The sequence below is a fragment of the Chrysochloris asiatica genome, unplaced genomic scaffold (genome assembly GCF_000296735.1).
Source record: "Chrysochloris asiatica unplaced genomic scaffold, ChrAsi1.0 scaffold00298, whole genome shotgun sequence".
NCBI lineage: Eukaryota > Metazoa > Chordata > Mammalia > Afrosoricida > Chrysochloridae > Chrysochloris > Chrysochloris asiatica.
The window spans coordinates 3,309,983-3,325,427 of NW_006408816.1; the positions used below are offsets into that span (position 1 = coordinate 3,309,983).

Sequence of the window (15,445 nt, forward strand, 5' to 3'; positions counted from 1 at the left end):
TTTTTAATTAATAATGTTAATTCATTTTCACTGCGCTCTATAATCAGATCTAAACTCTCTCCTAAATAATGTGGTTACTGTTTATATGTGCCGTCACTTGAGTTTCATACATTGACCCTGTATAGGGTTTCTGAGAGGGGGTGGTGGATTACAAGCACTAACTTTGTCGCTACTAATCCAGGGCTAATCCTACAGCACCACATTAGGGCTCCTCCTAAATTATGCTGTTATTTTTAAGGGCCATGCAATTTGCTCTGACTCATAATGACACTGTATAAGGTTACCAAGGAGTGACTGGTGGGTTTGAACCAGGAACCTAGTGGTTGGTGGTGGTAATGGTGTTGTGCTGTGTAGTTGATTCTGATTCATAGTGACCTTGTATAGGGTTTCTGAGGCTGTAAATCTTTACAGGAGCAGAAAATCTCTTTATCCTGTGGAATAGTTGGCAGTTTCAAACTGATGAACTTGAAGTTAGCAGCCCAACTCTATACCAGGTGTCCTTTCTGTTTCTTGGTAGGGTCTATTTAAGATTGTGTTAAGATTGTGATGCCCAAGATACTTGTGCCACACCAGGATGTTTTTTGTTTCTGGTAAGTGCCATCGAGTTGTATCCAACCCATAGAAACCCTGTATAGGGTTTCCGAGGAGCAGCTGGTAAATTTCAATGTAATCTTGTGGTTCAAACCGACCTTGTGGTCCATAGCTTATCCTACAGCTCCATGCCAGAACACTTGCAGTTGTTGTTTGGATTTCAATTAAGTGGATTTCAATCCACTGTAATCCATGTGACAGACTAGAATCAGATCCTAGATTTTTCTAGACTGTTAATATTTTATGCTGTTATTGTTAGGGGTCATTGAGTCAATTCTGTTTCATGGCTACCACACGCACAACAGAATGAAACACTGCCAAGTTCTGCACCATCCTCAATTTTTTTTATGTCTGTACCAATTGTTGTTAGTTTGAACCCATTGCAATTGAATTGTAATATCAATTCATCTTGTTGGGGGTCTTACTATTTTTTTTTTTTTTTATGGGAACATATGTCCTGGTATGGTACTGTAGGATAAGCATTGGACTGAAAGATTGGCACTCCTAAACACTATACAGGGTCACTATGAGTCAGAACCAACTCAACAGGACTTAACAATAACAGCAATGCATCTTTAGTCTTTTTCCTTTGTGGATATTGCTGTTAAATTCTGTTCAGTTGATTCCGACTCATAGCAATCCCTATATAGGACTTTGGAGGCTGTGAATCTTTGCTAGAGCAGAAAGCATCATCTTTCTTTTGCGAAAAAGGCTGGAACCACCACTTTGAGGTTTCAGTCCATTTCTGTTCTATGCAACCAACATACTTGCTTCTCCTATCTTGCTGTTGTTAAGTGCCATGGAGTCCGTTCTAACCAATAACAACCTTGTATAGGGTTTCTGAGGAACGACTGGTGACCTTGAACTGCCAACTTTGCAGTTCAAACTAACTTTTTTTTTTTTAATTGTTCAAAACTTGTCACTTTTATTTTTCTTAAAAATTTTATTTATGCCTTGTCACTATCCATAGTGGCTTAAATAAGAAAAAAAAAAAAAAAAAAACCTAAGCCACATTGTGGTTCTACCCCAATGTAACAATCATCCCTTCACTGGTAGAATTCCTCTCTTGCTTGTCACAACATTTGTATGGTTTATATAAAATGAGGCCCTGGGAAATCCTCTATTTCCTGTGAACTCAGTGAACAGTACCCCAAACCAGCAGAAATAGGCAGGCAAAATTAACAGGCTATCAGAAAGAGGAGCCTCTAGGACCAAGGTGTAATTGTGTGCTTGTCTAAAAGATCATACTGAGCCATCAGTGGAGTAAGGATCTGTAGGTTGACAAGCATGCAAATGGTGGTGTAAATGGTTAATGTACGTGGTTGCTAACACAAAAACTTGGTGGTTCAAGACCAGCCAGGGACACCTCAGGAAACAGGCCACTGAAAACTACAGAGCACAGGTCTACTAACACACACGGAGCTGTCCTGAGTTGGAGGTGAGTTGACTACAACTGGTTAGGTTAGGTTGATAAGCGTGAAGTAGAAACATCCACAGGATTGAATTATGGCAGAGGGGATTGTATGACACTCATGGGTTAAAGAACAGTTGGGATTTAACACTTACCCAGGCATTTTCCTGAAAATGATCCAATTTCTAAAACACAAAATTATATAGGTTTTAAAAAAAAAATGCAAAAAAGAACCAATAGATCTGTTTTGGAAGAAGTATAGCCAGAGTGCTCCTTGGAGGCCAGGATGGCTAAGCTTCGTCTCTCCTACTTTGGACATATTGTCCGGAGGAAACAATCGCTGGAGAAGGATGTCATGCTTGGTAGGGTGGAGGGTCAGAGAAAAAGAGGAAGACCCCCAACGAGATGGATCAGCAAGGTGGCATCATTGATGGACTCAAGTGTAGCAGCGGTAGTGAGGTTGGCCCAGGATCGAACATTGTTTTGTTCTGCTGTGCATGGGGTCGCTATGAGTCGGTTCCGACTCGATGGCACCTGACAACAACAATAATAACAACAACAAAAAGTTCTTCTTTCTTATGGAGGACTTCATCACTAATATGTTAGTTTTGTTGTGGTGCTATAGGATAAGCACTGGACTGCTAACCACAAGGTTGGTGATTCAAACCCACCAGTCGCTCCTCAGAAACTCTATACAGGGTCGCTGAGTTGAAACCCATTCAGTGGCACTTAACAAATGGCTGTGGTAATGAAGAGTGGGCAGCTGAACTGTACCAGTGCATTAAAGACTTTCACATTAAATTCTGAGTTACTTTACTTGGAAAAATAGAATACTCACTAAAGGAAAGATTTAATGAGGATTTAGTTGGAATATAAAAATACAAGGACAAAGACCCAAGATGTGGGATATTTAAAATACACTTGTTTTGGATCAGCACCAAAAATAGCTTTTTTTTTTTTTTTTTGGTACAAATGTGTTGTGTTTAAATACAGGTAAATTAAAAGTTATTTCTGATAAAAATCACAAGTGCCACATAAATCATCAACCATATATCTGAACAATCTTCAAGTACATTTTGACATCAAGATCAGGCAATTCGCTAGGAAGGGCATTTTAATGAATAGAACTGAATTTTTATACTATGACTTTTGATGTCAATTTTGTATTAGGTGTTTAAATACTGTGTATATCAGACAAGGAGGCACTGATATTTGGAAACTTGTGAAAATTAGAACCATTAACACTGAGCTAAAGAATCTGTACAGCCTTCCATAATTTCAAAGAGGTAGTGATAGATGCTTGCCCTCCTGGCAATATCCAAAGCAGTTCCATCCAAGTTGTTTTTCAGACTCGGTTTGATGTAACGGTTCATCAGAAGGAGCTACAGGGTATCTTTGCTGTCTCTGTTGTCAGCAGCCAGATGTAAGGGAGTCAAGAGGCTGTTGGTTTGGGCTTTGATATCTGCATCATGTTGAAGCAAGAAAGAGACCACTCTGGTGTTATTCCACTTACAAGCACTGTGCAGTGGCGTCCAGCCATCCACAGTCACTGCGTGCACGTCGGCCCCTTGTGCAATCAGCTCTCGGATATCTAAGTGCCCACTGTAGGCTGCTCGGTAAAGGGGTGTATACTCATCTTCAGAAAGCAGTCTCCTCACTGTAGTTAGCCTATTTTGTTCAGCAGCCCAAAGAAGCAATTTTCTTAGACCCTTTTCCTTAGTTTTTTTCTTGCAATTGATACCACTCTTCAGTTTTTCCATCTTGCTCTTCATCTTCATCATAACTGCCCACCCAGAGACTTTGGGTACCAGTTGGAATAAGGTGTCCATGTGTTTCCAACAGTTCAAGTTGATTAAACTGCTCAGAAAAGTCCAGGGAAATCTCTGAGTCTGTTCTTCCATCATCATTTAATTTCTCTTTTTCCATTTTTGCTGCTATTCTACATAGAAAGCATTTCACTTGTCAGTATAAACAATTTTTCTAGAAATAAATGGTCAGCTTTATTTTATTCACCCAGATCTTTCAGAAGGGAAATCGCCACCGTGATTCTCGCTTCCGGGTTTTCTCAAACTAACTTTGCAGTCCAGTGCATTAACTCACGGTGCCACACCAGTGACCTAATATTGATACTGTACAAAATATGTCTTTTATACTTGATATCATCATACTGGTTGTTTTTTTCTTTAATGACTGACATACATTTTTTGTTGTTGTTGTTGTTTAATTTATCTTTAATTTAAGGTACTGAAATGGATCAACTGAAAAATGCCTGCATTTCCCCTAAGAATGAACCTATACAAACAGATATTTCTTGTGTATTTAATATATGTGTAAAATATCTAACTTGCTTTATGTGTACTATATCCGTATGCATTAGTACTGTAAAGAAAAAGAAAGAGACAAGGAGAGAATCTTGGCTTCGACAGCAGGCAGGTTTATTGAGAATAAACCTGGAAGGGGGTACTCTAAGTCACCAAAGGAGACCAAGAGCCCATCTGTTCTGTCACAGACTCGGTATTTAAGGCGGTGTGGAATTACCGGGGATGGGGCGGGGGTTGGAGGGTAGGAGTAATGAAGACTTAAGCTTTCCGGAGGCCCGAAGCTCAAGCAGGACTTTATTCAGTGCTAAGTGGGGATAGTTGCAATGCCATTTTGTTGATCAGGCGCAGGGTCCTTCAAGTACATTTGATATCATTTCACACAAGCAAAAAGCGTTTTTGCAAAAATAGGAAAAAAAAATATATACTTCAGTTCCATTATACATGATTACCATACATTAATGAAGTTTTATAAAGATAATATACAATATGGACTCAATTTATTACATGAGAAACAAGCCTTTTAGTGGAGGTCATTATACATGCAAATATGCTCATTGCATTAAATTAGTAATAGGATAATTGGGAATAATCTAATTTTTAAAATCAACTTCTATTAGTTATAGGAATAATAATATATTTAAACCAAAAAGTGTTTATAGAGATATTTAAAATCAGGTGTTAATATAAGAGAGATGGGTTTTTCTTAGGGTAAAGGAAAGTAGAAATTAAAAATCAGCATAATAAAAGCACTTGTTTTTTCTACAAATAAATAGCATAGGTTTATACTTCAACTAATTCACTTTGTTACTATTTTTAATAGGCAGCAGAACTAGTACTTTCCAAGTCCTGTTCTCCCCTCATAATCATCAGCATGTTTGAGCCTATCTTTGTAGCTTCGATGACGGTCTTTATCATCAAGTATCTCCATTGCTCTCATTTGCCCTCTACTTCTATAAATATAATGCCTCCCTCCATTGCTATGCCCTTCCAAATGATGTGTCCAAATTAAACAAGTTGGACAATGTTTTGTATGGTTCATAAGGTTTTCATTTCCTAAATTTTGGAACTAGATTGTCATGTCGATCTTCCTAGTCTAGTCTTAGTCTGGAAGCTCTGCAGACACCTGTTTACTATGTTTACTATGGATGACCCAGCTAGTATTTAAAATACCAGTGGCACATATTCTAGCACCATGGAACTATGCAACCTACAGCACTGTAAAAAATTGCCAGATGTGTGGTGATATTACATGCATAATGATATAAAAAACCTATTCAATAGGAAAGAATATCTGTGTAGAATTCAGTCCTTATATATTATTTTCACATAGATAAAATTGGTGGGATTTATGTAATTGAGAAAGAGGGAAGCACTGGCTTTATTAAATGTGCTCAAATTAATGGGAAACATTTTTCTCTTATTATCTTATTTAATTAGTATTTAACAAATAAGTGAGAGAGGAGTATGCATTTCATCCAAGAAGAAAACTATAGGGCTTACAAAAGTAGATTGTAGAAGTACGGATAATCAAACACAAGATCTGTGAATATAGAAGTGCAAGATATAAATGACACCAACCATTGCTCCAAAGCATTCTCTACTCAGCTAGATTTGATCGTTCATTGCAATGGCCACAAAGAATTCAGAGACAATACTCACAGCTATGGGATTTACTAAGGAAGCACACAGGTTACAACTCAGGGTCAAAAAAATGTTTAGAACACAGTTCTTCCAATCAGTACAGTCTCTCCTCAGCTATATCCATAGGTAGGCTTCTCTCTACTCAGGCAATGTTACAAAGCTCATTTACCACAGCTGTTAAATTTCCATAAGGACACACCACACCACCATAAGCCTTAACTGAAAGCACTTGGTTCTAGCTATAGGTCAGCTAACTTCCCCAATTAAGTGCCTGGAAACACCCACACTGCATGCCTCCTACCAAAAGTTACTCCGTTTTACTTGCTCTGTGGACTGGAAAGCACATTACTCTGCCTCATGCTCTGGCTCCTGATTCTGCTGCTGCTGTTTCTTTGCCAATCCTTTAGTGTCACTGCTTCATGTTCTTGAGTGAAAGAGGTTCAATGCACAGAGGTTTTGGGGTCCAAAGGACAAACTTCTCTCCTAACTTTCCTTTTTGATGGTAGTAAGATGCCGCCTCCTGCTTCTTAGATGGTTGTTTTTGTACCCATGCTAGAATTTCAAGTTTTTATATTACAATGAACTCTGTAAACATCCACAGCTAAATCATATCATCCTGTCAGTATCTTCTCCCACCTCCTGTTACCCAGACTCATCTGGAGATGAATAATTTGATGGGAGTTTCAAAAACTAAGGCTAGAAGAGACAAATTAAATTATTCAATACACCACAAGAGGATATTCACTTTCTGAAATTAATTATGAAAGATGCATAATTCCAATTCATATACAAATAATAGTGAGATCTTTTGTTAGAGGGAATTCTGAGAGCTTGTAACCAAAGGCATATCATAGCATTAAACTATTTGGCAGATAGATTATCAAGAGAATCTCTGCACACATTCTAGAGAAAATATAAAACCTCACAAGAGTACCAAGACAGAAAACAATAAATGTTTGCACCACCTAGGGACATTTTGTTATTAATGAAAACTTTAAAATACTGTTACAGAAAGTTCTAAGTATCTGTGGTAAAACAGTCATTTATATAAAATCACAGCAAAAGAAAATAATTCCAGAGTGACAGTATCATCTCAGGAGACCACCAGTGTTATTTCTTCCTATTTGCCTAAAGGTCCATAAAGAGAAAGATCCATGAAGAGAATTCGACATGAAATGGTATGGTGCGCAAAAAATAAAAATAAAACCTTTGTCATTTAAAGCAGGCCTTATTTAAGTGTGTGATTTAAGAATCATTAAGGAACTCCATCTAATTATTTGAGGAAGAATATAAATTAATGTCACACAATAAAGTATATATTGTCAACATTTTCCTGTTTTTATATTTTTCCCTGTTATTTTTAGCTTGTGTTATAATCTTGAGATAATTAAAAATTTCACCATAAGAAGCTATGCTCCCCAGTCCTAGAGATTTTTCCAGAACTTGATTGAAATTTGAAGTTACTGTGCTTGATTGACAATCAGAAGTTTGTGATCTTACTTCTCTCAAGGTATTGTCATTGATTGGAATTGTTCTCAGAGGGGCATTTAATTCTGCAAGCTATTTGGGGACATCTACTAGGTGAACTCATTTATCGGTTGTTATTGTAACATAGGTCCAGTTAAGAAATCAAATATTTTCCTGTGTTTCATCAGTCCAGACTCAATGAAACTGGCCAAAGCTTTGTGTGAGAGGAAAAGTTCCCCAAAGTTACAAAAACAATAAATAAGCTATGACTATGAGTCAAGCAATAACTGAAAAAGCACTTTTTTTCTTTGAAATTTTATGCTACATTTGTATAACTGTATGTCCACAGTTGAGAGTTGTATAACTCTGGCAATTAAGTTTTGTTTCTGCTCTGGTTAACTCATTTACATATTTATCATCAAAACACATAATTATTATATACTACTTATGGAGTTGGTAGCAGAATATATTTTATCACAATGACTTGAAATTTTCCCAGATAGCATACCAAACTTTTATGAACATAAGTTGAATATGTTATTTATATTGAAATAAATGAGAAATTCTGTTGCAGTTTGAATTTGTTAAGTGTTAGTGAAGGAAAATCTAAAGCATTCTCTAAATGAGGCTGTGTGACAGGGAATGGATTTCTTTATATTAATTTAACATTGTAACATGAGAACATAGCATTGGCCTGATAATTGCAAGGTTGGCAGTCAAAAGCACTAGCTGATCCACGAGAGAAAGAGACATTCTGCTTCCATAAAGAATTACAGCCTATTCAGCCCTACACAGGGTCACTATAAGTCAGAATCGACTTGATGGCAGTGAGTTCAGCTTTGGTTTGGAAGATAAGAATAGGACCAAACAATCACCTTCTAGAACAAGGCAAGTGCTACGATTTTAGGATTTTACTAAATACCATCTCTCTTATGTTGTTATGATTAAATATACCCCTGTTAACTAGCACAAATATTCTAATTCTAGAAGTTTTTCTTCATGTTGAAAACTAAATGAAATCACTGCAGTGAAACTATTAAATAGGGATTTTATTTTTTTTCAAAGTGTAAATGCGTTCAAGAGTTCAAAGTAATAGGCATTTCTGGTGTAGCATTAAGCCTAGATTATTTTGTTGCACAAATTAATTGTACCTTGGAATTAAAAAAATAAAGGGTCAAGTCACAAACAATATCTTTAAAGATTAGGAAGCAGTCATTAATTTGTAGGAAAATGATAAATTGTTTGGTGAGTTATGGTACTTGCTTACAAAAGGAAAACTCTGAGCATATATGTATTTTTGTGCCAGAGGGATGAAGATAAAAGAATAATAAATAAAGGCTAGGCGTAAAATGTTCCCTACATCTTTTGTTTTTCTAAAGGTAGTTCTAAAATCAGGATTTGTTAGGTACAAATATTTACAAAGTCTGATTTCTAAGTTAGACTTTCCACTATGTACCTAGGATTTTTAATGTCATTAAAAAAACAATAAAAGAAGCAAAAAGACTGGCAAAAAACAGATAAACTTTCATATAAAACCAGCATGTCCTAGTGGGCATCCCTGGAGAAGGAGTCCTGGTGTGGCTCTGTAGCATAAGCACTGAACTGCTAATTGCAAGGTCAGTGGTTCAAACCTTCAAACCCATCCTGTGCTCCTCAGAAACCTTTTACAGTGATGTTAAGAGTTGGAATCGACTCAGTAACACTTAATGACAATCCTTGTAGAAAAGCAAACCAATATTTTGACTTACTTGTTTTAGAAAATAAAAGATATTATTTGGGATTTGAATGTTTACAAATAACATATTATTAGCATAAGTATTTCTTGCATTATTTTAATTTTTTTTTCAGTTTGGATGCACACAATACTACAACCTCAATTATAAATCAGTAATTAAGCTTACTTTTTGACTCCAGAGTTAATTATTCGCTTTTATATATATCATTACATGTAACATCTGATGTCTGATTGTGGACATGCTAGGCAGATTTCTCAGCATATTTCCTTTTTGGTTTTTATCCCACAAGTTGTTAAGTGCCATAGAGTATCTTCTGACTCATAACGAGCCTACATAGGGTTTTCTAGCGATTGGTGGTGGGTTTGAATTGCTGGTCTTGTAGTTCAAACCAACTTTGTGGTCAAATGCTTATCCTCAGTGCCACACCAGGACTTCATCCAACTGGTAGTGCCACTAAAATTCTTCTGTACACGTAAATACATTAAAATGTGATTTCAGAAATCTCTTCTTTTTTCAAACTCCTGGTTGAAAAATGTCATAACAATCTATTTTTTTAAATTATTATATGTATTATTGATATAAAAACTAATATCCACAATATGGACACATATTGGGAAACTAATAAATTCAAAGCAAACACCTTAAGCTAGCATTGCACTGATTACCTATCTAACTACAGTTTAACTTTTATAATTTAAGCATTAGTTGCTATTCTTTGGTAAGTGATGATCCTTTGAAAAATTATGAAGCTTAACAGATACATATCTATTTTTTTTTTCTATTTTCAATATTCAAAAATCAGATTAAGACTGTGTCAGTGTAGAGTGAATGTTGGGCTTCTTGCCACAGGCTGGCAATTCAAAACCACCAGTACTCTGAAAGATAAAAGAGGATGCTGTCTGCTCCTGTAAGGTTTACAATCTGGCAAACCCTTCATAGGGTTGTCATGAATTAGAATTGACTCAATAGCAGTGAGTTATTTTTTATTTGTTTTAGACCACATTAAGAAAACTTTCTTTTCTGACCATGAAAGCTTAAAAATAGGTCTCAGAGAGATGCTATTGATTCATAAACAAATTAGTATTGATGTTGGATACCTTTGAGTCTATTCCAACTCACAGGGCCCCAATATGACAGAGTACAACTGCCCCATAGAGGTTCCTAGGCGATGATTTTACAGAACATATTACCAAGTCATTTTTCCACAGAAGCACTGGATGAATTTGAATCATTGACCTTTCAGTGGGTTAGAAAAATGCCTAAAAGTCTCAAAGGAAGACAACTAAATTTTGATGATCAGTCTGTAATATTTACAAAGTTTTATTCATCATTCAATAAAAATATTACTGTGTTTGAAGAGCGGCAAGAAAATGTGAGCCATAAATCAAGCAACAATAAATTTTAAAAATTGAGTTGACTGAATAAAATCATATCATATTGGAAATCAACAAAAAATATTTCTGTATAGTCCATATGTATTCAAATATGAGAGTTCCTACGTATTCGAATATGAGACCGCCTTCTTCTGGTGTGGTGCTGTGGATCAGCACTGGAATGCAAACATATCACCTGCTCGTTGGAAACCCTGTACAAGGTTGCTATGACTTAGAAATGACTCGACAGGACTTAATGACAACTTAATAACAACTTAATGTTGTTGTTAGGTGACATCGAGTCGGTACCAAACCATAACAACTTATACACAGCAGAACAAAACACAGTCCGAACATGGGTCAACCTCACTACTGTTGCAACTCTTGAGACCATCGATGCTGCCAATTGGCAAATCTATCTTGTTGGGGGTCTTCCTCTTTTTCTTTGACCCTCCACCTGACCAAACCAGATATCCTTCTCCAGTGACTGGTCCTTCCTGAAATTATGTCCTAAGTATGAGAGACAAAGTTTGGCCTTCTTGGCCTCCAAGGAGCACTCTGACTGTACTTCTTCCAACACAGATCGGTTGATTCTTTTGGCAGACCATGACACTTTCAATATTCTCCTCCAACACCATAACTCAAAAGCAACAATTCTTCTACGGTCTTCCTAAGTCACTGTCCAGCTTTTGCATGCATATGAGGTGATTTGAAAATACCATGGTTTGGGTCAGGTGCACTTTAGTTCTCAAGCTGACATCTTTGCTCTTCAACACTTGAAAAAGTTATTGTGTAGCAGATTTGCTTAATGCAATGTCATTTGATTTCTTGACTGTTGCTTCCATGAGTGTTGACAATTGATCCAAGAAGAATAAAGTCCTTGACAATTTCAATCTTTTCTCTGTTGATAAGAATGTTGTTCATTGGTCCAGTGGTGAGGATTTTTGTTTTCTTTACATTGAGATGTAATCCATACTGAAGGCTGTGTTCTTTGATCTTCATTAGTAAATGTTTTAAGTCCTCTTCACATTCAGCAAGCAAAGTTGTATCATCTGCATATCACAGGTTGTTAAAGAGTCTTCCTCCAATCTTGATGCCATGTTTTTCTTCCTATAACCCAGCTTCTCATATTATTTGCTCAGCGTACAGGTTGAATAAGTATGGTGAAAGAATACAACCTTCTCACACACCTTTCTACATTTTAAAACATTCAGTGTTCCCAGGTTCTGTTCAAACAACTGCCTGTTGGTCCAGGTACAGATTCCTCATGAGGAATTAAGTGTTCCAGAATACTCATACTTCACAATGTTGTCCATAGCTTTCCATGATCCACACAATTAAAAACCTTTGCATAGTCAATAAAGCACAGTTATACATCTTTTTTTTAATATTCTCTTCATCACTAATGATAGCCCTCATTCCATGTCCTCTTCTGAATCCGGTTTGAACCTCTGGAAGTTCTCTGTCAATGTATGATTGCAGTCATTTCTGTATTACCTTTAGTAAAACTTTACTTGCATGGGATATAAAAGAGATTTTCCTATGATTTCCGAATTCTGTTGGGTCACCTGTCTTTGGAATGGGCATAATTATGGATCTCTTCCAATCAGTCGGCCAGATAGTTGTCTTCCAAATTTCTTGGCAGAGATGACTGAGTGACTCATGTGCCGCCTCACTTTCTTGAAAGATGTCAACTTTTTTTTCATCAATTCCTGGTGCCTTGTTCTTTGCCAAATCCTTAAATGCAACTTAGATTTCCTCCTTCAGTATCATTGGCTCTGGGCCATATGATACTTGAAGTGGTTGAACATTAACCATTTCCTGTTGGTACAGTGACTTAGTGTATTCCTTCCATCTTCTCTTGACACTTTCTGTATCTTCAATAATTTTCCCAGAGAATCTTTCAATAACGAAAATCAAGGTTTTAATTTTCACTTCACCTCCCCCAGCTTGAGAAATGCTGAGTGTGTTCTTCCTTTTTAGTTTTCTGATTCCAGATCTTTGCACATTTTGTTGTAATATTTGGCTTTTTCTTCTTGAGATGATCTTTGAAAAATTCTGTTCAGCTCTTGGACCTCCTCATTTCTTCCATTTGCTTTAGCATCTCTAAACTGGAGAGCAAGTTTCACAGTCTCTTCTGACATCCGTTTCCTTCTTTCTTGTCTTCTCAATGACTTTTTGCTTTCTTCATGTATGATGTTCTTAATGTCATCCCACAACTCTTTTGGTCTTTGAACTTTAGTGTTTATTGTATCAAATCTATTCTTCAGATAATCCCTAAATTCAGGGTCATATTTTGGTTCTCATGGTATTATTTTCATTTTCTTAAGCTTCAGTTTGAATTTGCATATGAGTAATTGATGGTCTTTTCCACAGTCTGCCCCTGGCCTTGTTTTCACTGATGATATGGAAATTTTCCATCTTCTCTTTCCGCAGATGTAGTACATTTGATTTCTATGTATTCCATCTGGTGAGGTCCATGTGTATAGTTGTCTGTCATGTTATCTAAAGAAGGTATTTGAAATGAACAAATCATTGGTTTTGGAGAATTCTATCATGCATTCTCCAGCATCATTTCTATCACCAAGGCCATATTTTCCAAGTACTGATCCTTCCTCTTTACTCCCAACTTTTGCATTCCAATCACCAGCGATGATCAATACATCTTGATTGCATGTTTGATTGATTTCATATTGAAGAAGTTAGTAGAATTCTTTTGTTTCATCCTCACTGGCTTTAGTGGTTGGTGCATAAATTTGAATAATACTGGTATTAACTGGGCTTCCCTGTAGGTGCATGGGTATTATCCTATCATAGACAGTGTTGTATCTCATGACTGATCTGGATATGTTATTTTTGATGATGAATGCAACACCATTCTTCTTCAATTTGTCTCTCCCGGCATAGTAAACCGTGTAGTTGTCAGATTCAAAATGGCCAGTACCAGTCCATTGCAGCTCACAAATTCCAAAGATATCAATGTTTATGTGTTCCATTTCATTTTTCAAAACTTCCAATTTTCCCAGATTCATACTTCATACAGTCCATGTTCTGATTTTCAATGGATGTTTACAGCTATTTCTTTTCATTTTGAGTTGTGCCCCATCAGCAAATGAAGGTCCCGTGAGCTTTTTTCTATGAGCTTTACTCCATTCACATTATCATGGTGAACTCTACTTTGAGATGGCAGCTCTTTCCCAGTCGCATTTTGAGTGCCTTCCAACCTGCGGGGCTCATTTTCAGGCACTATGTCTGACAGCGTTTCTCTGCTATTCATAAGGTTTTCAGTGAGTAAATATTCAGAAGTAGTTCGTCACTCCTTCCTACTCTGTCTTTGTCTGGAATGTTTTCTAAAACCTGTCCACCATGGTTGACCCTACTGGTATTTGAAATGCCAGTGGCATAGCTTTCAGAATCATAGCAACTCCCAAGTCTCCACAGTCCGACAAACTGACAGATGAGTGGTGTCCACAGCATATAACCATCACCAAATGCAACTTCTGTAAAATACATAAAAAAGAAAAGATATATAGGTGAGAAGTATTTTTAACTGAAGACAAATTGTAAGTAGCATGTCAAAATTTTGTGAAAGAGTATAGCAGAAGCTATAAGTAAATTGATTATTTTAACTATATATATACATGAATAATTTCTAAAATTATTTGCCTATGTTTACACCTTAAATAACCAAAAACAAAATATTAAAGAAGTTAAAGAAAGGAAATAAATATGACAATGTAGGTTTTTGTTTTAAAAAATCAAGCCAAACCTACTACCATTGAATTGATTTTAACTCATAGCAACCTTATATAGAGTCTCCAAGACTGTAAATCTTTATGGGAGCAGATAGCCTCATCTTTTTCTGCAGGAGATTTTGGGAGGTTTGAACCATTGAACTTACTATTAGCAGCCCAAAACCTAGTCCACGGTGCCACCAGATTTTTTATTTATGGTGATAGACAATTTAGTAATAGTACTGGTAATAGTTGTATGACATCGATGTAATAGATCACATGATGTAATTGTACACATGAAAATGATGGAATGCAAAAATGTTTTATTTATATTTCTTAATTTTTCAGGTTCAGACTTGTGAGTGTTGAATGAAACACAACAGGACATATATCCATATTGCCACCCTTAGCTGACCTGTTTTACAATTATTCTTTCAGCTCTTGTAATTACCTATGACTTGCTCTTTGGATTACACACTGTAGCTGCATTTATGATGTTTAACCACCAATCCAAATAGTATATTAAAACCATATGTAAATTCCATACATTTGGGGTAAAAATATTGTTTTTAATTTATAAAATATGGCATAAAGTTACATATATATGTTTCATACTGTTGTACATGGAGTCACTATGGGTCAGAACCGACTCGATACCACCTATCAACAACAACATATAAACAGAATAGTACCAGACACACAAAACATATTTGACAACATTCAACATCTACTTATAATAATATTTCCCAGCATATTATAGATATACTGCAATGTTCCAACTTGATTAAGCACATCTATGAAAAAAATATATATAACAAGTAGCATGCTTAATGTTGCTATTGTTAATACCATCAAGTCAGTTCTGACTCACAGAGATATTGAATAGGGTTTCCAAGGAATGACTGAGGAATTTGAATCACCTACCTTACAGTTACCTGTTCAGAGTTTTTGCTACAGTGCCACACCATGACTCCAAATGTTGTTAGATGCTGTTGAGTTACTATCAAATCATAGCAACTCTATTCACAAAAAATGGTACACTGCCTCATCCTGCGCCAATCTCACATTATTACTAAAGTTGAGCCCATTATTGCTTTCACTTGTCGGGGTCTGACCTTGACATAGTTGTGTTGTTCACGAGTGTTTGGTTCACGAGGAGGGGAGATCCAGC

At 36.3% G+C, this 15,445-nt stretch overlaps 1 pseudogene; it reads right to left on the minus strand.

The window, feature by feature from the left end:
• Nucleotides 1-3,240: 3,240 nt before the first annotated feature.
• LOC102819848 lies at nucleotides 3,241-3,928 on the minus strand (annotated as a pseudogene).
• Between the last annotated feature and the right edge of the window lie 11,517 nt (nucleotides 3,929-15,445).